The 25,557-nt window shown below is 42.4% G+C and overlaps 1 protein-coding gene across 1 annotated transcript in view; it reads right to left on the bottom strand.

Moving 5' to 3' along the window:
- plxnb2b (plexin b2b) overlaps positions 1-23,805 on the bottom strand; it is a gene marked incomplete in the record, with an annotated part of 190,917 nt that extends 167,112 nt beyond the window's left edge. The window contains 1 exon segment of the mRNA XM_031801151.1: positions 23,314-23,805.
- Positions 23,806-25,557: the final 1,752 nt, after the last annotated feature.

Raw genomic sequence — 25,557 nt, 5'->3', positions numbered from 1 at the left:
TGCACCTGCACTGTGATAGTCTCAGAGGTCCGTTAAAAGCGCAGAGAGCATCATGAAGAACAAGGAACACACCAGGCAGGTCCGAGATACTGTTGTGAAGAAATTTAAAGCCGGATTTGGATACAAAAAGATTTCTCATGCTTTAAATATCCCAAGGAGCACTGTGCAAGCGATAATATTGAAATGGAAGGAGTATCAGACCACTGCAAATCTACCAAGACCTGGCCGTCCCTCTAAACTTTCAGCTCATACAAGGAGAAGACTGATCAGAGATGCAGCCAAGAGGCCCATGACCACTCTGGATGAACTGCAGAGATCTACAGCTGAGGTGGGAGACTCTGTCCATAGGACAACAATCAGTCGTATATTGTACAAATCTGGCCTTTATGGAAGAGTGGCAAGAAGAAAGCCATTTCTTAAAGATATCCATAAAAAGTGTTGTTTAAAGTTTGCCACAAGCCACCTGGGAGACACACCAAACATGTGGAAGAAGGTGCTCTGGTCAGGTGAAACCAAAATTGAACTTTTTGGCAACAATGCAAAACGTTATGTCAAGGCATAAAATCAACACAGCTCTGAACCCTGAACACACCATCCCCACTGGCAAACATGGTGGTGGCAGCATCATGGTTTGGGCCTGCTTTTCTTCAGCAGGGACAGGGAAGATGGTTAAAATTGATGGGAAGATGGATGGAGCCAAATACAGGACCATTCTGGAGGAAAACCTGATGGAGTCTGCAAAAGACCTGAGACTGGGACGGAGATTTGTCTTCCAACAAGACAATGATCCAAAACATAAAGCAAAATCTACAATGGAATGGTTCAAAAATAAACATATCCAGGTGTTAGAATGGCCAAGTCAAAGTCCAGACTTGAATCCAATCGAGAATCTGTGGAAAGAACTGAAAACTGCTGTTCACAAATGCTCTCCATCCAACCTCACTGAGCTCAAGCTGTTTTGCAAGGAGGAATGTGAAAAGATTTCAGTCTCTCGATGTGCAAAACTGATAGAGACATACCCCAAGCGACTTACAGCTGTAATCGCAGCAAAAGGTGGCGCTACAAAGTATTAACTTAAGGGGGCTGAATAATTTTGCACGCCCAATTTTTCAGTTTTTGATTTGTTAAAAAAGTTTGAAATATCCAATAAATGTCGTTCCACTTCATGATTGTGTCCCACTTGTTGTTGATTCTTCACAAAAAATACAGTTTTATATCTTTATGTTTGAATCCTGAAATGTGGCAAAAGGTTGCAAAGTTCAAGGGGGCCGAATACTTTCGCAAGGCACTAGACAGACAGACAGACAGACAGACAGACAGACAGACAGAGAGACAGACAGAGAGACAGACAGAGAGACAGACAGACAGACAGACAGACAGACAGACAGACAGACAGACAGACAGACAGACAGACAGACAGACAGACAGACAGACAGACAGAATAGCAGGAGGGTGCTGCCTACTTTTAGAAAGTGTGGTTATCAGTAGAAGAGAAGAAAAAAGAGAGAAGTTTACTGTTGTTGTTTTATCAGGACGCCAGGGTTTTTTAATTAAAGCGAGAGACACATCAGGTTTTTTTTATAGTGAGAGACACATCAGGGTTTTTAAAGTGAGAGACACACCAGGGTTTTTTAAAGCGAGAGACACACCAGGGTTTTATAAAGCGAGAGACACACCAGGGTTTTATAAAGCAAGAGACACACCAGGGTTTTTTAAAGCAAAAGACACACCAGGGTTTTTTAAAGCAAGAGACACACCAGGGACATATAGAGGAAAGAACCCAGCGAGGAAAACAGGAGGAGACTGTCCAGACTAAAGTTGACCACAATCAGCTTCCTGAAGTACCCTGTCACGTCACAGAGTTTCTCCAAGGCTGGAAGTGGACTAGGGATCACGGTCAACTCAAGGCCTTTGATATTGTCCTGAAAGAGAGTCACAAACGAGGATGTAGACTGCTAGCAGATCGGGCAGTGTGTGGTTGATATAGTGAGAGTAAAACAGAGTGTGGCTTTTGATAAGACACAGAGGGGATAAAAACAGCTCTAGCAGTAGGCAGCTGATTGGGGCAGGTATATGAGAGAGAAAGAGAGAGGGCTCTAGAACAGTCTGCAGCACCAGGCCTCACCCTACTAGAACCTGAAGTAAAATGTATACTGTTTGCTGACGATCTGGTGCTTCTATCACCAACCAAGGAGGGCCTACAGCAGCACCTAGATCTTCTACACAGATTCTGTCAGACCTGGGCCCTGACAGTAAATCTCAGTAAGACTAAAATAATGGTTAATAATGAATTCCAAAAAAGTACAAATACAAATTCCATATTTACACCGTTGCCCTAGAGCACACAAAAAAAACGATACTACATACCTCAGCCTAAACATCAGCGCCACAGGCAACTTCCAGAAAGCTGTGAACAAGCTGAGAGACAAGGCAAGAATATGCCATCAAAAGGAACATGAAATTCGACATAGAATCTAGCAAAAAATACTTTAATCAGTTAGAGAACCCATTGCCTTTTATGGTTGTCAGATCTGGGGTCCGCTCACCAACCAAGAATACACTAAATGGATTGAGACTGCATGCAGAATTCTGCTAAATTATCCTGTGTACAATGTAAAACACAAAATAATGCATGCAGAGCAGAGCAGAATTAGGCCGATACCCGCTAATTATCAAAATCTAGACAAGAGCCGTTAAATTCTACAGCCACCTAAAAGGAAGTGATTCCCAAACCTTCCATAACAAACCATCACCTACAGAGATATGAACATGGAGAAGAGTCCCCTAAGCAAGCTGGTCCTGGGTCTCTGTTCACCAACAGACCCCACAGAGACCCAGGACAGCTTTAGACCCAACCAAATCATGAGAAAACAAAAAGATCATTACTTGACACATTCGAAAGAATTCACAAAATAACAGAGACTAGAATGCTATTTAGCCCTAAACAGAGAGCACACAGTTGCAGAATACCTGGCCACTGTGACTGACCCAAATTTAAGGAAAGCTTTGACTATGTACAGACTCAGTGAGCATAGCCTTGCTATTGAGAGAGGCCACTGTAGGCAGACCTGGCTCTCAAGAGAAGACAGGCTATGTGCACACTGCCCACCAAATGAGGTGAAAACTGAGCTGCACTTCATGACCTCCTGCTAAATGTATGACCATATTAGAGACACATATTTCCCTCAGATCACACAGATCCACAAAGAATTCAAAAACAAACCCAACTTTGATAAACTCCCATATGTACTGGGTGAAATTCCACAGTGTGCCATCACAGCAGCAAGATGTGACCTGTTGCCACAAGAAAAGAGAAACCAGTGAAGAACAAACACCACTGTAAATACTACTTACACTTATGTTGATTTATCTTCCCTTTTGTACTTTAACAATTTGCACATCGTTACAACACTGTGTATAGACATAATATGACATTTCTAATGTCTTTATTCTTTTGGAACTTCTTTGAGTGTAATGTTTACTGTTCATTTGTATTGTTTATTTAGCTTTTGTTGATCTATTTCACTTGCTTTGGCAATGTTAACATATGTTTCCCATGCCAATAAAGCCCCTTGAATTGAATTGAGAGAGAGTAGGGTGGGGAGTTAGGGAACGACTGGGGTGTGGGAGAGTTCTGTGTCCTTGACTGATGACCATGACCCTGACCGGAACTGGTTGCATGGTGTGTGGAGGTGTGAGGAGGGCTGCCCTGAGGCCTGGGCTGGAAAGGGATGAGAGGACCCGTGTGGAGAGCCCCAGCTAGCCTAAGCTCCCCCCAGGTCCCCTCTCTGCTCCCCTACTCTCCCCAGCTCCCTACTGCCTGTCTGGGCTCTGCTAATCAGAGGACTTAGCCCCTGCCCCTCCACAGGCTTCACACCTTCAATGAGATCCACGCCTTTGATATCCCCAAACCACCTGAGGGGAGAGACGTCACACACACACACACACGCGCACGCAGGCACACACACAAAGATGTGGACACACAATCATCCACACAGTGCCATGGATACATGCATACACAAACACACACACTGACCAGTGAACACACACACACACACATAAGCCCAGCTCGGCTCAAGGACAGAACGCCCACCTTGTTAAGGGGAGGACAGGGGGGGGGGGGGGTGCAGGTGAGATTGGATCCAGACATGCTTGTGCACAGACAGAATTGAATTATTGATCAGCCGACACGTTGCGTTATGAGGAATTCATGGATCCATGGCTCAGCTGCCCGCCTCCCTTAGGCTGGATGGAAAGAGAGGGAGGGAGTGTGCGTGCTTGTAATGATTGTATGTGTTTCTCTTTGTGTGCTTGCTTGCCCGTGTTTGTCAGGCAGGGCAGGGGAAGAGAGTGGGCCTGGTGATTATTGCCAACCCACACAGCTCACGTCCCGTTAGCAACGTTAGCATTGGATTGGTCGCTCAGCTCAACTCTATAATCTCGGATTGATTGATTTGAGAAAAAGACAGGGCCAACAGTGCTGTTTTGAGCTGGTCAGGTTGAGTAGGGCACAAGAAGATAGTCCACTTCCCCACCATACTGCACTTTGAGGGCATTTCTAACTATTAATTACCCATACTGCATCATGGCTGAAGGAAATGCCAAGGGCAGACTGACAGGATGCATTTCACACCACATCCCTTTTTCTGAGGCTTAACCAACTTCAGAAAAATCCCTTTTAACCTAGGCCACGCTGCTCGCTGCCTGCCTGGCCTGTCTGCCTCCTGCCTGGCCTCTGCTTTAAGGAGACCTCACCATCACACCATGCATAGGCCTTTAAGTGCTATTCACTAGTACACTGACACAGTCATATCGCCTGTAGGGACACATTACTGTACAGTAATGCCAGGCCACAATGGCCCAAACTCAAAGGGTTGTGGGATGTGGGTTTAGTTCATGTAGATCCCAGGTTTATCCCTTCCGATCACATGTTCCATATAGGTGACAAAGCACATAATCGGGAGGCTTTTGAATTATTTTCTTTACATTTGACAGACATGACATTCGGCACAGACGCACTGGTTAAACACACTTCACTGTTGAGTGAGAACATCTTGCTTTCTGGTTTGACTAGGATTTTCTTTTTAAAAAGGTGAAATGACAGACTCTCACAGACACAAGAAGATCGGCCCAATGGAGTGAGACTGTGTGGTTTCCCATCACGGCCCCTAAACAATAACGCTCTCCATATGCGTAATTAACCATTCAACCCTGAGGACTGTGATGACGACATCAAGACAGCTCTCAAACAGGGAAATGAAACAGAAGAGAACTGCCTAGAAAACCACTTGGCAGATCAAATTCACAGAAGGGAAGGCCCAAAAGAAGAGAGAGAGCGGTAGAGGATGGCCCTGTCAGTAAAGGTCAGTTTCCCCATAGCACCCAGACAGGCACAACAGGCCCATAGAAAGTCAGGGCCAGAGAAAGTCACCCAGTCCCATCTTTAGAAGTCTTGATGCACACATCAAAGTGGTAAATAGATGCTTCCACTGTCTAGGTCAGTCCTCCAATCTGTCCAAGTCCACCAATCACAACGGTCGCCAGACACGGCCTTAACACCCCACTTTGCTTCAATCTGTTATTGGAACTGCACTCACTTCACCCTTATCCAATTGAAAAAGGGATGGAGAAAAAAAGAATTGGAGAGGGTAGCGATTTGGGGATCCAATTTGGCATTGTGTTTGCTGTAAACATTGCAAGTGCTGGGGCATACGCTGTTTTTTTCCGGAAAGGTAGAGGCAGCAGCAGTAGCATGCAGGCAGACGGGTTGGTGGGGGGGGGGGGGGGGGGGGGGGGGGAGCAAAGACAAGGTCTCCCTAATAAGGTGCTCTAACCTCAGAAGCAGCACTCCTCTTAGCTAATGAGTGTAATTAAAGAGCTGAGAGTCTCTGAGAGATCAATGACGTGGGATCAGATGAGACAGGAGGCAAACTGCATCGGAGGGATGCTTCAGACTTAAAGAGCAGGGAGATCGTTCAAGATTGATGTCGAAATTGGACATCTATCCATGTCCTGAGGATTTTGAGAAATGCTTTCAAAAACCGTCCACTAGGGGCAAAAGTGAGCCCTATTACCATCAAGTAGGCTTGGGTTTTGCTTGGATGCTGTGGACAGGGGCAGCAGATGGGTGTAATCCCATGACTTTGCATCAGAATGTGGCATGTTTGATCCCAGTCATGGACACTGGTTTTCAATGTTTTGTTTTAACCCTATCCCAAACGTTAACCCTTCGGAATGAATGCCAAAACTTAACCGTTAACATTGAAATTTAACATTTGGAGAACTTGAACGATATAGAGCAGCAGGGGGAAGGATAGAGCAGCAGGAGGAAGGATATAGAGCAGCAGGAGGAAGGATATAGAGCAGCAGGGGGACGGATATATAGAGCAGCAGAGGGAAGGATATAGAGCAGCAGGAGCAAGGATATAGAGCAGCAGGAGGAAGGATAGAGCAGCAGGAGGAAGGATAGAGCAGCAGGAGGAAGGATATAGAGCAGCAGGAGGAAGGATATATAGAGCAGCAGGGGGAAGGATATAGAGCAGCAGGAGGAAGGCTATATAGAGCAGCAGGAGGAAGGATAGAGCAGCAGGAGAAAGGATAGAGCAGCAGGAGGAAGGATAGAGCAGCAGGAGGAAGTATATATAGAGCAGCAGGAGGAAGTATATATAGAGCAGCAGGAGAAAGGATATAGAGCAGCAGGAGGAAGGATAGAGCAGCAGGAGGAAGGATATAGAGCAGCAGGAGGAAGGATATATAGAGCAGCAGGGGGAAGGATATATAGAGCAGCAGGGGGAAGGATATAGAGCAGCAGGAGGAAGGCTATATAGAGCAGCAGGAGGAAGGATATATAGAGCAGCAGGAGGAAGGATATAGAGCAGCAGGAGGAAGGATAGAGCAGCAGGAGAAAGGATAGAGCAGCAGGAGGAAGGATAGAGCAGCAGGAGGAAGTATATATAGAGCAGCAGGAGGAAGTATATATAGAGCAGCAGGAGAAAGGATATAGAGCAGCAGGAGGAAGGATATAGAGCAGCAGGAGGAAGGATATAGAGCAGCAGGAGGAAGGATATAGAGCAGCAGGAGGAAGGATATAGAGCAGCAGGAGTAACAAAAACACCTTGAAATTTGACATTTGGAGAACGTGGATGAACATCTAATTCTGCAGTGAGACTGTGAGCACTTGTTATTAAAGAGAGACGACGGGTACTGTGTGCGTGTTTGTGTGAGTGCGTGCAAGTATATGCTGTGTGAGCATGTAAATATTTAGGCTTAGGCATTCTTTTGGGGGCATCTGGCACAGACTGTGATGTCATGACTTGGATGAAGGTCGGTCATTTGGTTTGGCCTAAAGCAGAAAAGCCATACAGGGGAAATGAACTGTTAACACAACTCTATGAAAGGGCTACACTGGGAGATGCCGTGTCTTGCCTCTGGGTGACACAAACAAACCGCGTGGAAGGGTTAAGTTAGCAGAACATCACAGATCTAATCTGAACAAGATGCACGCGATAAACCCGTAAGACCTTGAACTCAGTGAAATGCAGAACCAGCCCCAGATTTGAATTAGCTCCTAAGATGCAAACGCAGACAAAATATCTCTGCAATCTTCCTTGTTTTTACACATGTGCTGGGGTGAAACCAGAGTGTGGGGCTTTGGAGCCTGTCCCATGGTTACATGATGAGTCAGAGAGGAATAATGGATTTCATCAGTACTGTTTCTGAACAAGAGAGGGAGGCTGGGGGGCACACACAGACACCCTAGACACACAGCTATGGTGACACCCCCACAGATCTGCATTTTGGGAGATAGATCCACGCCTGGGGCTAGAAACATGAAGATTAATATCCACACAGAATACAGGGACACCGAGAACTAGAGGGAAGGGGAAAGAAAGAGAGTTGGAAAAAGAGAGAAACGAGAAGAAGAAAAAAGTCAAAGGCAAGCGGGTAAAGCAGAGAGAAATGCAGATCTGATAAAGAAGGCGGACAAGCAAGTTAGCATAAGAGACAGATACAGGGCCTTCAGAAAGTATTCATACCCCTTGACTTCCACGTTTTGTTGTGTTACAGTCTGGATTCAAAAGCGCCTTTTATTTTTTTAAATGCTCACCCATTTACACAATAAAATGTTTGTGTAAAAAAAAATATACAAATGTTAAAAAATGAAATACAGAAATATCTAATTTACTTAAGTATTCACACCCCTGAGTCAATACTTTGTAGAAATACCTTTGACAGTGATTACAACTGTGAGTCTTTCTGGGTAAGTCTCTAAGAGCTTTACTCACTTGGATTGTGAAACAGTCACCCATTATTGTCTTCAAAATTCTTCAAGCTCTGTCAGGATGTTGGTTGATCATTGCTAGAAAACCATTTTCAGGTCTTGTCATAGATTTTCAAGTAGATTTAAGTCAAAACTGTAACTTAGCCACTCAGGAACATCCACTGTCTTCTTGGTACGCAACTCCGGTGTAGATTTGGCCTTGTGTTTTAGGTTATTGTCCTGCTGAAAGGGGAATTCATCTCCCAGTGTCTGGTGGAAAGCAGACAACCAGGTCTTCATCTAGAACTTTGACTGTGCTTAGCTCCATTCCGTTTATTTTTTATTCTGAAAAACTCCCCAGTCCTTAATGATTACAAGTATACCCATAACATGATGCAGCCACCACTATTCTTGAAAATATGGAGAGTGGTACTCAGTATTGGATTTGCCCCAAACATAACACTTTGTATTCAGGACATAATGTTAATTTCCTTGCCACATGTTTTACATGATTTCTTTAGTTCCTTGTTACCAATAGGTGCCCTTCTTTGCGAGGCCTTGGAAAACCTCCCTGGTATTCGTGGTTGAATCTGTGTTTGAAATTCACTGCTGAGGGACCTTACAGATAATTGTATGTGTGACTTGTTAAGCACATTTTTACTCCTGAACTTATTCATGCTTGCCATAACACAGGGGTTGAATACTTATTGACTCTAGACATTTCAGCTTTTCATTTTTTATTCATTCGTAAACATTTCGGAAAACACATTTCCACTTTGACATGGGCTATTGTGTCTAGGCCAGTAACAAATCCGTTTTCAATTCAAGTTGGAAAAGGTCTAGGGGTGTGAAGACTTTCTCACGGCATTGTATGTACAATGGGGTCTGGAATGATTGGATCCCTTCACAAAGATGAGCACAAGATACTGAGCTATATTGTACGCTCAAATAATAATTTTACTTCTCAGAGTAAGAGATTGTGTTTAACAAGGAACAAATCTAAAAAAGACAAGGGTCAAAGCTATTGGCATCCGTGTTTTCAATACTCTAGCACCCTCCCCTTGCGAGGATAACAACACTGAGCCTTTTTCTGAAATGTTTTATGAGTTGGAGAACACATTGGCAGGGATTCCTACTTACAGAATCTTTACAGATCCTGACATCCTTCGGTCTGCGCTTCTGGACTGCTCTCTGCAATTCAAACCACAGAGACTGAGATGGCCATTGCAAAGTGTTGATTTTTTTGGCCAATTAACTATTTTTTTGTGGATGTTGATGTGTGCTTGGGGTCATTGTCTTGTTGGAAGATCCACCTGTGGCCAAGATTCAGCCTCCTGGCAGAGGCAACCAGATTTTTGGATAAAATGTATTGGTATTGGGTAAAGTTCATGATGCCTTTGACATTAACAAGGGCCCCAGGACCAGTGGAAGAGATATCGTCCCATAACATCAAAGATCCACCACCCTATACTACAGTAGGTATGGGGTTATTTTCTGTTTAGGCGTTCACATTTCGACACCAAACCCACCACTGCTGTGCATGGCCAAATAGCTCTATTTTCTTCCAGCAAGACAATAACCCAAAGCACACATCAAAATCCAAAAAAGAAATGGTTAATTGCCCGAAAAATATAAATGTTGCAATGGCCATCTCAGTCTTTGGACTTGAAACCCATTGAAAAGCTGTGGTTTGAATTGAAGAGGGCTGTCCATAAGGGCAGACAAAGGATGTCAGGATCTGGAAGGATTCTGTATGGAGGAATGGTCCAAGATCCCTCAGAATGTGTTAACACATTCTGAGGGAGAAAAAGGCTTAGAGCTGTTATCCTCGCAAGGTAAAATATTGAAAGGTATGGAACACAGGGGTGTCGACTGCTGACACATTGGTGCAGCTGGCTTCCGGGTTGGATGCGTGCTGTGTTAAGAAGCAGTGTGGCTTGGTTGGAATGCATGACTTTTGAGCTTCATCTCTCCCGAGCCCGTACGGGAGTTGCAGCGATGAGACAAGATAGTAACTACTAAACAATTGGATACTATGAAAATGGGGGGAAAATCCAACACAAAAAAAGACCCCTTACTTTTGAGGGGGAAAAAAGTATTACTTGTTAAACAAAACGTATTTCTCAAAGCAATTGTATTAGTATAAAATAAACTAATTTGCATTTGATTTTTAGCATACAATAAAGCTCAGTATTTGAATTATATACAGTCATTTCTGCTCATCTTTATCAAAGGTGTCAATAATTTCAGAACCCCAATAAATGTATCATCCACAAACATAGATAGATGCACTACATTATAAACGTAGCCTCGCACAAGCTGACTGACGCCACATCTCCTTCACACTCCCCTTGGCAGTTGAGTAGTCTCAAGTCTATCTCACTCCATCTCGCTCTTTCCATTTCTCTCGCTCAATCTCTCTCTCCATTAGTTCCTCTCTCTCTCTCTCTCTCTCTCTATCGTTCTCTCCAGCTCTCTAGTTGGTGTTTGGAACGACCTTCATCTCCAGCCGTTGCCAGTGCACTGACCCTTCCTGTATCTGTTGCACAACACCAGCCCTGCATGGCTGGCTGGCTGGCTGGCTGCTGCCCACTTACTACTTCATAATTAATCGCCCAGTGAGCACACAAAAAAATAAGCACAAAGAAGAAAATACCCAACAGATTTCACCACATTAACAGGAAACAGCTGGAATTCCTATTAGCTGTATAGCGGAGGTGTTGATTAAAAATGATCTTGGCGTAAGGAAATTAGTCCGTTTCCAGGATTAACTGCGACGATGCTCACATGGGTACAAATGTATCGCACCCTCCGGTGCTGCCTGAGATAGGATTCAACTCTACGCGTCACTCTAAAACAAAAGCTGTAAAAATGGCATTACAGAAAGAGTGAAAGAGTGAATGGTTGTGTAGTTTTTCAATTATTTGTTAACTTTAAGGTCTGCTTCCATTCCCAAATCTCTTTAAGAAAGCCACATATCATCCATCCCTCAATTCCTATGAGAGTGTATTCAATTTACACTGAAATGATGCGTCAACTAATCTTCATTACACTCAAAAGTCGGAGAGATCCGATGGTCCTCTTTTCATTATAAAGCAGAGTTGGGCCTAACGTTCTCAGTCAACATCACACTGATGCAAACAGGCATAAGTGACTCCTCTCCTCTGAAGACTTAAATGGATAGCATTTCACTAGCCCTACTTTCCCACGCTCAATTACCAAAGCACAAAATGAATTAGAGTCTCCCTCCATCTCTCCCCCTCTCTCTTCTCACACCAAAACGACTCCGGAATAGAAATCATTTGACTAATATTGCAAAGTATGAAGGTGACCCTGACAGAGTTTTCAAATCCCTCCTTTTCCATCCATCTAGAGCATCTGTATGAACTCATGCCAGTGGGCAGCCATGATGACATGATGTCTCCAATCAGCAGGCATAATCTAAAGCCCATCCAGCCTGTCTGTGTGTCAGCCTGTCAGTTCAACTAGCAGCTAGACAAGGGCATGTGGGAGAGCGAGACAGGGGCTTAGTCGTGACTCTTACATTTTCCCAGGGGGCCTTGGGGCATGCCGTGATACGTTCTTTTTGAAAAGGATAGAGACAAATCTTAACTTACAAATGGGCAAATGAACAAGGATAAGGGGGGGGGGGGGCTTGCAGAGGTGCACTTACTCTGGTAGTCCAATCAGTCTGAGGGCCCTTCATACTGTACCGAATACCCGTGTGACTTAATGTGGATATATTCAATTAAACAACCATTTTGAACTCTTTTCTCTGCTACTGTATGATTCATTTCCTAGTATTTTTCTGACTTCCCCCATGTCAGGTTGTTAGAGTGCTTTCAGGAAGTATTCATATCCCTGGACCTGTTCCACATTCTGTTGTGTTACAGCCTGAATTCAACATTGATTAAATAAAAATTTGAAAAATCCCTCACCCATCTACACATAATGACAAAGTGAAAACACGTTTTTAGAAATGTTTGCAAATGTATTGAAAATGAAATACAGTAATATCTCATTTACATACAGTACCAGTCAAAAGTTAGGACACACCTACTAATTCAAGGGTTTGAGAGACATTGGACAACCTCCCTGGTCTTTGTGGTTGAATCTTTGTGTGAAATTCACTGCTCGAATGAGGGACCTTGCAGATCATTGTATGTGTGGGGTACAGAGATGAGGTAGTCGTTCAGAAATCACACTATTATTGCAACTTATTATGTGACTTGTTTATTTAGGCTTGCCACAACAAAGGGGTTGAATATTATTGACTCAAGACATTTCAGCTTTTTATTTGTTATTCATTTGTAAAAAAATATATATTTTAAAACAACATAATTGTACATTGACATTATGGGGGTATTGTGTGTAGACCCGTGACCAAAAATCTCAATTTACTCCATTTTAAATTCAGGTTGTAACACAACACAATTTGGAAAAAGTCAAGGGGTGTGAATACTTTCTGAAGGCACTGTACTACTGCTGCTCTACATACTCTATGGTTAGAAACTTAACATAATATTTCCGACTCGGGTGGCTCAGGTCATCAAGGACCTCCACCAGCCGAGCCACGGCCTCTTCACCCTGCTATCACCCAGAAAGCGAGGTCAGTACAAGTACATCAAAGCTGGGACGAGAAACTGAAAAACAGCTTCTATCTCAAGGCCATCAGACTGTTAAATAGCCATCACTAGCCGGCCTCCACCCAGTACCCTGCCCCGAACTTAGTCACTGGTACTAGCCGGCTACCACCCAGTTACTCAACCCTGCACCTTAGAGGCTGTTGTCCTGTGTACATAGACATAGAACACTGGTCACTTTAATAATGTTTACATACTGTTTTACCCACGTCACATATACAGTACCGTGTACTGTATTTTTTTTTATTTTACCTTTATTTAACTAGACAAGTCAGTTAAGAACAAATTCTTATTTTCAATGACGGCCTAGGAACAGTGTGTTAACTGCCTGTTCAGGGGCAGAACGACAGATTTGTACCTTGTCAGCTTGGGGGTTTGAACTAGCACCCTTCCAGTTACTAGTCCAACGCAATAACCACTAGGCTACCCTGCCGTCAAGTCCATCCTATTCAACTATTGCTGTATACATACTATTCCATCTACATATTCTTCAGACTACTTAATATATTCTATCCACATACTGTCCATAATGTCTAACGTATATATACACTGTGTGTGTGTTGAGTATTGCTAGATATTACTGCACTGTTTGTTGGAGCTAGGAACACTAGCATCTCTCTACACCCGCAACAACATCTGCTAAACATGTGTATGCGACCAAAAACATTTGATTTGATTTTGTCTGCCGGTGGGTATCATTGCCTGTAACATGCCTCTCTCCTGCATGATGTTGACACGTGCAACACACCCTCTAGACCTAAGCTGCTATAATTCTGATTGATTCACACCGACAGATCATCAGTCTATGAACTCTATCGGCCTGGAGAGGCACTTCTCCCTCTCTGCCGGTCTGTTTGTTCATGGCTGTCAGTCTCCTGCCATGATCATGATAACGCCAAACAGTCTTAACACATGGAACACACCTTCATGACCCATAATCACCGTGATGACACTAAAGACATCGAAGCACTCACATTTGCCAGCTAGTTTGCCAGGGGTGGTGTGCGGGCAGTTGCCAAGAACTTACATACAGTCCTTTACACTCCTTTGAAAAAACGTCCCTCTTTTTTTTTTAGCTTCTTGCTTGGTGACACCCATTGTTAACTTGCTGACCCTATGATAAAGACTAGCAGTGATGGCGCAAGTTATTTGTAAGCGAGCAAGTATTCTTGGCTTCAAAACATTCACTGTCAGTTTTTCACACTGCCAGAGCTACCCTGCGTTAGCTAGTTAGATAAAAACCTGACACAGCTACAAAATGACTAAACTGTCAATTTAAAGCTAACTAGCCAGGAGAAAGAGTATGGTTGCTCAGTTTGTTCTATAGCAAAGTTCACATTCATACACTTTTTACTGTTGCCAACAACACCTATTTACCCAGTGCGGTGAGCAATGAAGGTGATGCTGCGTTCTCTCTCGCACACAGCCACACTGCTTGTAACAACCGAGACAGAACTAAGCAGTCAGTGGAGGGGGAGGGGGTGATGTTATGTTCCAGCAGCAGAGTATTTTTCTAAATAAAAGTCACTCAACAAATCTGGTTACTCATTGGTGAGAGAGAAGAGAGGAATGTCTGGCCCAGGAAGAGTGGGTGCGGGGGAAATCATGAATAATGAGTGAGTGAGAAAGTGACAAAGTTACAGAGGAACAAAGATCATACACCCCCCCCCCCCCCCCCACACACACACACACACACACACACACACAAAAAAAAAGAAAATGCTAACCTCCCCTGTTATTGGTAATGGTGAGAGGTTAGTATGTTTTGGGGGAGACATGATCTTTGTGCATCTGTAACTTTCTCACTCATCGCTGTTCAACATTCATTCATGATCATCCGAAATCATGGTAGCATCCAACATTAACGTAGAAGTGTTCAGAGGCATATTCTATTCTTATTTACGATAAAAGTGACTCCAAAATGACACAATACATCATTTATCATTCATTTCTATTGGGCACAACATAATCCGAAACACAACCGACACAAACTGTAAATGCATTCAACAAGTTTGCAGTGACTTTGGGACCAAATCGCAAACTTTTAATTAAACGTAATACACAAGAAGTGAATATGGCAAAATACTTGGCACCTTCAAATGTGGGGACTAGAAACATAAAGTGCATTCATTTCTTAACGGTAAAACACACGTATAACAATATGCTCAAATAAAAAGGTGATATTCGGTACTTTCACCTCATATAAAACATTTGATCTCATAATCCAAAGTGCTGGAGTACAGAGCCAAATTAAAAGTAGTAGCTTTACTGTTCAAATACATTAAATACGTAGGGGAGTATACGTTCCTAATTCAGACTATTAGATGAGTAGTGAAGATCGTGTTTTCATCTTGGCTGACATTCTGAATAGTCTTCCCCTCCCTTTCCCCCAGTTCCCACCACACCTCATATCATAGCAAGTATCTCCCTCGGCTCTATCCCTGTGAAATATTAGTACTTCTAACCGCCGGCGCATAACAATGTACAACTTCTCAGTCAAGCAATTAAGTTATCTCATTCTCTCACAAATCATTTATCTCTGTGCAGAACATGTGTACTGTACAGAATTACACACATTCTCTCTCGGAGTCTGACTCATATGGGGAAGGGGAGTGTGGGGAGAGACGGACTGGGAATCGTTGAAGGTAAAGCTCCTAGTAGTCAGAGTTGGAGGGTGGGTAGTGTTTTGAGAATCAGCATGGGATGAGAAGTGGTGTGGAGAGCCATGGGTAGGTTGAGAGCCCTGTGGAGAGCATCGGTATAGGATAAAAGCAGTGTTGGTTGAGACAGAGTGTCAAGGTTGTTTGAGGGGTAAAGAGAACCCGGCCAAGTTTGGGTCCGGTCATAATGGTGAGGGCGAAGGGCTGAAGCGGAACCCTGCAGTATTAGGAGAGTCACTAGTAGAGGAGGGAAAGCCTTGGATGGTGTTGAATCTCTGTCTGTGTGAGGGTGGGTGGTAGGGACTAGGGAGGATCTGTGAGCAGCATGGTGGGGAGGGGTGTACAGTACCGACAGAGGGAGGCACGCCCCTGCCCCCAGCCCCCTGCAGGCGGACACAGCAGAGAGACAGCCCAGCCGAGCAGCCAGCTGTCGTTGAGGAACCGTGAGAGTGAATGTGATCTCCCGTCTTAGGCCTGTCATTAGCACAGTGGCTTTGTTATCAGCTCTAACTGACTTCAATGGGGATGGAATGTCAGAGGATACACTCCCTTACGTATGTATTTGGAAAGTGAAGCTGAAACATTTAATTTGGCTCTATACTCCAGCATTTTAGATTTGAGATGAAATGTTTTATATGAGGCGACAGTACAGAATGTTACCTTTTATTTGAGGGTATTTTCATACATACAGTGCATTCGGAAAGTATTCAGACCCCTTGACCTTTTCCACGGTTTATTACGTTACAGCTTTATTCGAAAATAGAATTCATTGTTTTTTTTAGGGATGCACCGATATGACATTTTTGGCCGATACCGATATTTTCCTTGCCAAAAACCCTGATACCGAAACCCAATAACCAATATTTAAAATTTTAGCGGCCTTTTAAGTATTCTAGTACAGTTAAATCATTGAAACACACACACACAAAAAAAATATTTGGTTGACATTTACTTATGTAAATATATTTTGATTTGTTTAACACTTTTGTCGTTACTACATGATTCCATATGTGTTATTTCATAGTTTCGATGTCTTCACTGTTATTTTACAATGTAGAAAATATTTTAAAAAACAGGAATGAGTAAGTGTGTCACATTTTTGACTTTTACTGTTTGTCCCAACAGGTGTAAATACATGGGTCATGACAGTGTTATGACCATATTATGACATGATTATGACTATCAAAATGTGTTATGACGCAGGGTTTCAACTAAAGTGTTACCGAATAGGTTTCGATCTGAACACCTATACATTAATGTAGATGCTACCATAATTATGGCTCACCATGAATGTGGATGCTACCATAATTATGGCTAATCATGAATGAATCATGAATAATTATGAGTTAGCATGTTTAGCATGTTTTTGCGGGCATGATCTTTGAGCTTCTGTAACCCTCACTCATTGTTATTCACAATGATCCATAATCATGGTAGCAAGTGTTCAAAAACATATTCTATTATATGTGCAATAAAAGTGACTCCAAAATAACAAATTACATTTACCATTCATTTCTATTGGACACAACATAATCCGAAACACAACCAAAACAAACTGCAAATGCATCCAACAAGTTTGTAGAGTCACAAGATTGATGTAGTCATGTCGTGCTAGGAATATATGGAACCAAATACAACCATTTTGATCAAATGTAATAGACTATATATGAATTTGTTCAAATACTTATGACACTTTCAAATTGGGGGGACAAGATACATAAGGTGCATTTATTTCTAAATGGCAAAACTGATATTTCTGCAAATACCCTCAAATAAAAGGTGACATTCTGTACTGTCGCCTCATATAAAACACTTGATCTCAAATCCAAAATGCTGGAGTACAGAGACAAATTAAAAGTTTTAGCTTCACTGGCCAAATAAATATGTAGGGGAGTGTATGTGGTGTATAGGCATGCATTTCTGTGTTACAACCACTAACCGAAATGATCTGCAAATACTTCAGTAAACCATATTTTTTTTGGTTGTTTTTGGATTATCCCAGATTTTATAAGAGATATTTTTCTTTGAGCTTCTTCTGTGATTCAGTGTTATTCAGTGATTTTACAAGAGATGTTTTTCTTTGAGCTTCTTCTGTGATTCAGTGTTAGTCAGTGATTTTACAAGAGATATTTTTCTTTGAGCTTCTTCTGTGATTCAGTGTTATTCAGTGATTTTACAAGAGATGTTTTTCTTTGAGCTTCTTCTGTGATTCAGTGTTAGTCAGTGATTTTACAAGAGATGTTTTTCTTTGAGCTTCTTCTGTGATTCAGTGTTAGTCAGTGATTTTACAAGAGATGTTTTTCTTTGAGCTTCTTCTGTGATTCAGTGTTAGTCAGTGATTTTACAAGAGATGTTTTTCTTTGAGCTTCTTCTGTGATTCAGTGTTAGTCAGTGATTTTACAAGAGATGTATTTCTTTGAGCTTCTTCTGTGATTCAGTGTTAGTCAGTGATTTTACAAGAGATGTTTTTCTTTGAGCTTCTTCTGTGATTCAGTGTTATTCAGTGTGAGGCATAAAGCTTCGGATGTGTTTGGTCAACAGTAGGGATGCTTCAATTAAGTGTTTGTTGTCATTCAGCGAGAGACAAATCGTTTTAATGCTATTTTTTTTCACTTCAGAAATACTGCAGCAAACATCTTAGTTAGACGTAAAATTGCACGACTTAGATCTCCTCAGCAAAAACAAACCTTTATGTCAGATTTCTTGAGTTATCTGACTATTTTGAGGAAGTGTATACTGGCTACGGAATCTCAAGATGGACAAACAGTACTATTGACACCTTTTTTAAATTGTTTTTCAAGCAAAGGTCTTTTATTAAGGGAGTATGCTCCAGCCGAACCGAAACGAGCGGAAGGCAGCAACATGACAGAGCTTGAAGGGGAGAGGATAGGAGGCCAGGGATAGGTTTGGGATGGGGCCATTAAGGCCAAGGGCATTAAGACAAGGGATGGGCGGCAGCCACAAATGCTAAGGGATGAGATCACAGAACCACCTCAGCATGACGCCGCCTCATCACAGGATAATCCTCCCGCCATAAAAAAGACAATCTCCAATCTGAAGGAAATCTCTATTCTCTTGAGCTTGAATTAATGCCAAACTGACACCCCCATCCCTACCCCATCCACAACTATCCTCCCAATCACCATACTGCAGCAAAATAAAAGTGTAGACCTTCTTCTGATAGACAAAGAATGAAATAGGCTACATGTTCTACAAGAGCCATAACTACATGCTGTACAAGAACCATGACAAGTAGCTGTTGAAATGCCATTGAAACCCATTTGGAAAAAGGATTACTGGTTTGGAACATTTAAGGTCATCACCATGAGATGCTCTGGAGTAGCAGACTGGTTTTGGGGTGAGGTGAGGTGGGGTGGTGGGGACAGGCTTTACCTTGCTTACCAGGATTAAGGCTTTGCTTTAATATAAATGAATAAACCTAATAGGTCTGTAATCCTGTAGAATGCAAACAAAGAGACAAAGGATGGACATATTCAACTAAATATGACCTTAAACACATACCAGAAGCATACCAGCTGAACATCAGACTAAACTATCTGGATAGAGGGTTCTGACTTAACAAAGAAGCATTTAGAAAGTCTATACTGAACAGTTATGTCCTAAAAGGACTACTGACATAGACTACATATAAGGGAAGCTATGATAAATTATACAAAGTCACTTTGGAAAAACATAGGTACGCTATGTAATGTTAGCTATTCCCTGAGTTTAAAAAAAATACAGTATAAGCTTAATAATAACATTATATAGATGCACCCTATGTTTTGAATAAAAGTGACTATATGTACGCTACTGAGCTTCACTGATGGTTTATGCACTGTGATTCAAAATTAAGATTCAAATGACTCAAGTGCGAGCCAGAAATCAATATAGTCTAGCCAGAAGAAAAACACCCTGTTCCTGACCCTCCTCCTCCCGCTGGCCTTTGCAGATTCTGCCGTTATGCCCCTAGAGTTGCCGGTAATAGGCTACACCAGTGATCGGCAACATTTTCCATTTGGAGTGCCAATTTATCGTACCATTTCTAGTGTACTCTGTGCCAGTTATGATTTTCATATGCAAATTTTTTCGTTAAACAGTTTTAGTTCATTTATAATAAAGTCTTCATATCTCAAAATCAACGTCATGTGGTTAATCATAATTCCATCGAAATGAAAATGATCCAAATTTAAAAGTAACTTCTATTGCCATTGCCAATATGTAAAAAATAGCCTACAATAAAGCCAACAAATAAAAACATTGCAGCCGGCAGGAAGAAAATATCCTGATCAAATAAATATCCTATAAATCACATTGTTGCAGACAGGCCATGCCTAGTCAAACTTGAAACATTGTATCAACTATTAACTTGGTCGGGATGAAGCATGCTAGCAAACTTGCAACATTTTATAAAATATTCTGGGCCCTCAGAAGAGACAGCTGTAGGCTATTTCCGCAAGGGATAAGAAGTAATCAGGTAGCCTATTTTATGATGCTTCCACCGACCGGATCAGAGCATGACATCTTTTCTACTTTTATGCTGAGTGGTTATCGAAAGGGAGCGAACTGGAATTATTTTTCAAATAGGCTATGTTGAGGAACTATTGTCATTCTCAATGGATGTAAAAACAGACTTTGTTTACTTGCTGTTTGAGGCAAAGAAAAATTGACTTATGACAATCAGAAATGGTATCAGATCCCCAAATGGGTACATTTATAGGTCTACATTTGCGTGCAGGCCAGGATGACTAGGCCCCCTTCTATGCGTAATCAAGATTGACAGGTGCACCCCAAACAAAAGACAATTAATTAATGGACAACTCGTAAATAGAACGAAATAAACCAAAACTTTTAAAAGTGTAGCCTAGGTTGTGTGCACTGCAAACATGTCCACACCTACAATGAGAACGGTAAGACTGTAATAACAATAATAATAATATATTGAATGCATCAACAGAGGTGACCGTAACCAAATAAACATTGTAGATTAGAAATGATGGGAATTAACGGGAAATGTACTACTGGTGACACCGTTGTGCCATCCCGGTGGCGTCCAAAATGGATGAATCCACTCAGAGTGAATCGGACAGGTGTCTCGTGTGCCATAAAATAAAGATGTGTAGATTGATGAGGGGGGGAAAAACGTTTTAGAATAAGGCTGTAACGTAACAAAATGTGGAAAAAGTCAAGGGGTCTGAATACTTTCCGAATGCACTATATATTTGTGAGTGCTCAACTAAAAAAATCTTGGTCGACCAACAGCCTATCGACCAAACAATGGACTAGTCAACTAAACTGGGGCAGCCCTCGTGGTATGCTTGTCTTTTTCACCCTTGTGCGGAGCTGAAGAAAACATGTATCACAAACCAGTCGCTCTCCTCTCCTCCACACTGATAAGGTGTCTCTATTTATTCAGAGAGGATGAGATAAACCCTGAATGAGGCATTGTGGGGAACAGACACAGAGAGAGACAGAGAGAGAGAGAGAAAGAGAGAGAGACCTGGTTTTAGGTTGCCTCACCGTGTGTGTCCCTATGAGCAGATGGCCCTTATTGAAAACTCAGCCTTGCTCTTTGAGGACTTCGGGGGCTAACCCACCCTCTGCCCACCCCACCCGGCCATCCTTCCTGCTTACCCCCGAGCGGTGTACCCCCCACTCGGACTAATCCATTTCCACCATGAGAGCATTTGTTTAATGTAATTTAATGGGGATAATCCCAGTAGATGGAGCATCCCATGTACAGTAGGTCTGTACGTGAGGATGGGTCAGCAAGGATGGATGTGGGACTGGGGAATAAAACGACGATTTAGATAGACAACATGGCTGTACAGTGAGCGATCCAAGCAGAGCAGAGTGCCGGGGCCAGGGACCGAGAGACACGAACTGACAGCACTACTCAGGAGATTCAAGGAGAACATGAATGGGGCTACTGTCTACATCAGGGATGGGCAACTTTGATGGGGGTGGGGGCCACAAAAAATATGGAACTCATCATGAGGGGCCGCAGTGGCTGCGTACCCACATCCATACCTTGTGAGCAGAACACTTTAGCGAGCGCCCTCGTTACAGCAAAAAGATATAGATGTTTTATTGCAAATTTGATGCAATTCTACACATTTTGCCATCGGGTGGAGAGAAGATGTAGCATTTTTATAACACATTTCATGCAATTCTACTTCTTTTGCCATGGGGCAGAGAGAAAGAAATTGTACTTTTACAGCTATTTTCTACACATTTTGCCATAGGGTGTAGGCAAATGTTTGTCATTTTTAATATGATAATCAATGGGCCCCACGCCGGTCGGTAATTTGACCATGCTGACTACATGTTTAGATTGCTGGCCGTTAGACTAATTTACCAATCTAAAAAAAACAATTCTGACATGGGCCAATTGAGTGACTGTTGATGCACAACCACATTTCAAAACTGCACCTTGTGTATTCTATTACTCGAACTCTCAAATCTAAGTTGAGTCCCTGAATGAGTTTCTCCACAGCAAAGACAAACTCCAAATGGGCATTAAAGACTACTAGTACCAATCAAGACATAAAAAAGGCTTTTCTTTCATTAGCTACATGCACACACTAACATACATACAGACTCAGAGATGTGTTTTACATTTGTTTAACCTTTATTTAACTAGGCAAGTCAGTTAAGAATAAATTCTTATTTTCAATGACTGCCTACCCCAGCCAAACCCTAAACTGAACAACGCTGGGTCAATTGCGCGCCACCCTATGGGACTCCCAATCCTTCCATGGTTGTGATACAGCCTGGAATCGAACCAGGGTCTGTAGTGACACCTCTAGCACTGAGATGCAGTGCCTTTAGACCACTGTGCCACTTGGGAGCCCATGGTCAGGCTCACTGAGTTTGCCTGTCTGTGTGTGTGAGGGGAGATGTTTCTGGTTGAGAGACTGATGAATGACCAACTGCTCCACATTTTATGGACTGACAGGGCCATTATTCTGTCTTCACATTATCTTGAGAAAGAGAGGAGCAGAAAACAGCCCAGTAAAAGTGGTAATGTTTCCATAACCAAAGTATAGTTTATTACATATGAAAAACTAATGATGCCTGTGAAAGTTAGTGGTCAAGGATCTAGGCAGATGTCAGTTTACAGTGAACATTTAATTACTTAATATAGCATGGATCACTTTGTGCAAATTACCGGTAAGGAAATATACTGTAGGTTGGACTGTATCTCGACTCATACAAGTGACATGGGCGGGTTCAGCACTGTACAGTAGCCCATCATACAACTATACTAAGTGAATATAAATCCCATTACGTGTTTAAACTGCAAATACTGAAGTCTATGCTCAAACCTAGCTCGGGTTCACCAATAAATCATTATTTCCATAGAGTTGCATCACTTCATAATGCTGGAGGACCAACTGGTAGATTTACAAATAAATAGCTTCCAATCAATCACTATGTAGCAGGTATGGATCAATATGTTAATTTATGGTCGAACTTTTATTTTTTGATGTCAAGACAAATGTGGAAAAACATGCGTTTCTGTCCCTCGTGTCATGGCTGTTGTACAACGGAGCTGTTAAAGGAAGTAATACACTACTAGCATCGCGCTAGGAAATTCATCAGATCTTTACGCACACAAAGAATTATACAGGGTGGTATTTTCTAACCAACCGCATTTGCTTGTACATGTGCATAATAAATAGACAGAACAGAACAGACGGACACCGTCCGCGGCTATAAAGGTAGAACACCAATCACGTAAACTCACCTTGGAAGAACAGTAGTTGCCTGAAACTAACACGGAGCTGTCCAGATTTGAAAGTCCCCCTAAAAATGTATAATAAGTCCTCAAGCAAAATGCATGTAAAGTTCACATTTTATCTTCCCGAGAGCGCGGAGAGTTAGAGAAAGGCACTGTTCAGTCGAAAATACAAGGGGGCACTGGTTGACAATTCCTACTGCAAGACGACACGGACAACTCAACAAGAGTCCAGGACTTTATCCACGCCCAGGTACAGGATCACATGGTGATCCCAGGTGTGATTCTTCTCGAGCTATGGCTCAGTTGGCAAGGGACACACCTGTGAGATCCGCTCACATCCGCCTCCGGTGACATTGCGTTTGAGAACCAGGAAATTATAGGCGAGTGGAAAATGCGCAGGGAGGTAGAACGCAAAATCGACCGGGAAAGGAGAGGGATAATTCTCCTCCCCCTTTCAAAACGCAAAAGACCGTTTGGCCTGTAGATCACAGACTGCCAGGCAATGGTTACAAAATATCAATAAAAACGAAGGAGCAAGTCGTGTAATGTGCTCTTCCGTCGCCACCGGCTTGGAATGATTTGGAATGGAAGGGATTGGAATAGCTCGTGCATGCGAGATCACGTTGAGTATGGCAAAGCAGTCCCTTCTCGGCTGCTATTTCATGCAAATCTTAAAGTGCTTTTTATTTTAATCCATGGCAGATTAATGTCTAAAGGGAGATTAGGGCCGTTCCATTCCTCGGGTGGAATAAAATATATTCTGAAACCAATCAAACATTCAAACCATCCAAAAACATTTGTTTGTCCAAACTTGTCTCTGCATGGAAGGGACCATGGTTGATAGTGATACCTGCATCATGATGCCATAACAACTCGATGTCTTTGAGATGGAGGTTATGATTAATACGGGGATTATGGCTCTGACATAGCGCATTCTTCAATCACATACATTTATTAGGCTACGTTATTGTTAGGCTACATCAGCGTCTAGCTTTTATTGATATTTGGTTTGCGTCGTGAACTAACGTGAATTTAATGTGAAATCAACTAAACTTGTCACTATGTTATTGGATTTAGGTTAAAAGTTGGGTGAAAACAAGTCGAAATTCCCTTACATTGATTACTTTTTGTAAATCGAATCACATTTCCATCATCACATAATTAAACAAATATAATATTATGTGGAAACAACGTTGATTCAACAGGTTTTTGCCCAGTGGGGTAGTTCACTACAGGCTTCTTGTGTAGTTGACCTGGCTATGCGCAGCTTGAAGGTAATGAAATTGTTAGACAGTGTTTAGATAACTTAATTGATTGTAGAACCCATATGATGAATGATGAAACCATTTGTTATTCTTATGTTTTATTGACTCCATCAAGCCTAGGGCTACCTGTGTATAATGAAATAGTCAAGCCAGTGCAGTTACTAGCAGTGGCCAAATGGTCTTTTCACCATTAAAAGGTAAGGTTGCATCAAGCACAGTTGTACATTAGAAAACCTTGAAGAAACTATCAGGCTTCCTGCATACTGCCACATTCCAGTCAGGGGCTAAAAGCATGCGAGACTGAACCCAGATCAGCGTAGTCAACACACCATCACCATGAACATCTTCCATTGAATAGTTTGTATTCTTGCCTTGGAGCATCATGCCACAATGCAGTTTGGTACATAGAGTAATACTAGTTTTGTGGCCCTGTCATAGGCTACGTCCCAAATGGCGCCCTATCCCTATATAGCGCACAACATTTGACCAGAACTCTATGGGCCCTAGTCAAAAGTAGTGCACTATATAGAGAATATGGTGCTATTTGGGATGCAGACAAACTCCTTATTGTGTCTGGGTGTGTGTCAGTTTTGTGATTGATTTATGGCCATGCAAATGAGTCTGTCTGTCTGGGGGAAGCGACATGTTGTCTTTGCCCGATGGGCCCTGAGGGACTATGGGATTGAGGGGGAATGAGTCAGCCCCTTACTGCTGACACAGCCAGAAGAGTGGCAGAGATGCAGCAGGCAGAGCGAGATGGGGGAGATGGCCTTCACAAGTCTTCCCATTGACTGATGAGATCAAGGAGAATCTAGGCCATGCCAGACAAGTGTCAGGTAAACAGACACAGAGAGATAGAGCGAGAGAGACAAACAGAACACTACTCTCAGAGCAGAAACTGAACACTCAAGAAACACAGCTAAGAGAGTGTAGAGAGCAAACCAAGCAGAGCGAGAGATCTGCTATCTATGTGGTGCTTGAGTTT

The sequence above is a fragment of the Oncorhynchus kisutch genome, linkage group LG22, assembly GCF_002021735.2.
Source record: "Oncorhynchus kisutch isolate 150728-3 linkage group LG22, Okis_V2, whole genome shotgun sequence".
NCBI classification, from domain to species: domain Eukaryota; kingdom Metazoa; phylum Chordata; class Actinopteri; order Salmoniformes; family Salmonidae; genus Oncorhynchus; species Oncorhynchus kisutch.
Note: the sequence above shows the minus strand (reverse complement) of the source record. Positions and strands in the feature narration are given on the sequence as shown.